At 32.2% G+C, this 1,995-nt stretch overlaps 1 long non-coding RNA gene across 1 annotated transcript; it reads right to left on the reverse strand.

Moving 5' to 3' along the window:
- Positions 1 to 693: 693 nt before the first annotated feature.
- LOC112463147 lies at positions 694 to 1,741 on the reverse strand. The gene is made up of 3 exons (XR_003041752.1): positions 1,635 to 1,741; positions 1,355 to 1,453; positions 694 to 750 (listed from the first exon to the last, which is right to left on the reverse strand). It is a non-coding gene; the product is annotated as an uncharacterized LOC112463147 (long non-coding RNA).
- Positions 1,742 to 1,995: the final 254 nt, after the last annotated feature.

The raw sequence follows: 1,995 nt of genomic DNA on the forward strand, positions 1-1,995 counted from the left end.
GAGCCACAGAAAAAATCGACTGCAAATCTGATCATATAATTTGATATAAAATCCGAAATCGAAAACTTTATCTAATACATGCCCTGACGAGACGACTACCTTAACATATTCTAGTTGTAAAATATTTTCCATCTTTTTCTAATTTCTGTATCTCAAAATTAAAGTTTTTTATAAATTTTAAGTGATTTATGTATATTTAAAATTAGTTGTAAATGTTCAATAAATGATCTAATTCTAATTGAACAACGATGTATCAATTTTAATGAATTCTATTTCATATGCTCCCTCTATGCAGCGTTGGTACGTACATACAATAATTCGACGAATAATAATAATTACTCCAGGATTAAAAATTACTGCTCTGCTCTGGCCTATCCATATTTTAAAAGACAACAAATTTATGTGATATACTTATCTATAATATTCTTATACACTTAACTGATAATTGTATTTTTTAAAATATATTGATAACCAAGGAATAAATGCATTCAGATATTAAGAAGTTTGTGGATATTTTACTACTGTATCTATCATTGTTGCGAAATGGAATTTTTATATATTAATAATTGCTAAGAAAAAAATACAGTTTACTATCTCCGGTCTTTTTTCATATCATATTCATATTTATATCTTATTTATGTTTCGAATAATTTTTATAAATTTGTTACCTTTACATTAAGATAGGATATACATAATTATATGCACTTACCGCTGCGATGCGCAGTTAATAGAATTGTATACAACATCGACCTGTAAAATATAAATATATTTAAATTAATGTTTAAAATAATATTTCAAATTTCAATATTTTAAAAAATAATTATTACATCACTATTATTAACTTCTTATTCTTAATTCTCTTTTACTCTTTTCATAAATTCTTAATTATTTGTAGTCTTCTAGCTTTTTAATTAAATATTTTGTATAAAAAATTACGTAACTCTACATAAGAAATCTTTTCATATAAAAAAATTTAAAAAAATTTGATAAATAGAATCTTTAATTCTTGTGCATTTATAATTTAAATAATTATATAACTTTTTAAACGTTGTAAAATATTACAATGTTTTAATAAAATATTTTAAAACTTATTCTATCGCATATAAAATATTATCTATTTGTTACATTTAAAAAAGTTTTAAAATATTTTATTAAATCTTTTAAGACTTAAATGTAACAAATATATAATATTTTATATGCTATATAATGTCTTACATCCTGCAACTGATGCATGGAATACTTTATTACAATCGCGAGGTTCTCGTGGGAAAACCGTGGGGAAAACCATTCAAGTCCACAAGTAAATAATATAATAATATAATATAAATAATATAATAAATAACAAATTGCTCACCTCGTGCTTGCTTCGCTGACGCTCGATGCCTCTGCGGGGCCTTCTCCTTCTCCTCCCTCGGCCCTCCGCGGCCGTTTCAAGGCGCTCACTCAAGACTCGCTGGAACACATTTAAGTATTATGCGATTGCACGAACTGTATACGGCACTCTCAACGTCAATCATTCGCACGACTCAAACTTTATTACGTTCGGAAAAATAATTCGCCTAACACTCGTGACGTTCCGCGACGGATACAGTATACCTAGAAATCGCGAAGAAGAACTCGCGTGAATTACTTACACAGTCAACTTTACACGCCTAGGAGCAACTACCGCCCGCGCCGTCGCGTCGTCCGCGCTGCGCCATGGCGATGTTACACCTGTTGCTCCAAACCGACTGCCCGCCGATCGTTCCATTTTCGGCGGTATTTATCAGGTTGTAGTCGCGTGCCGTTGCTAACTGAGGTAGCTAACTGAGGTAGCTAACCTTACGCGGTCAGTGCCTTGCGCTGACCTTTGCGTCAGCGTTTTTGGTTGTCCCGGAGTTGAACGCTCCGGGTTCCCGTGTCGGATTGCATCGGATGATCGGTCGTCCAATGCAATTGTCAGATTTTTCGGCGGATGTCAGATTCGACTTTTGTCGTTAGGGTCGGATTACCAAC

Source organism: Temnothorax curvispinosus, unplaced genomic scaffold (assembly GCF_003070985.1).
Source record: "Temnothorax curvispinosus isolate PA1 unplaced genomic scaffold, ASM307098v1 QBEX01013100.1, whole genome shotgun sequence".
NCBI classification, from domain to species: domain Eukaryota; kingdom Metazoa; phylum Arthropoda; class Insecta; order Hymenoptera; family Formicidae; genus Temnothorax; species Temnothorax curvispinosus.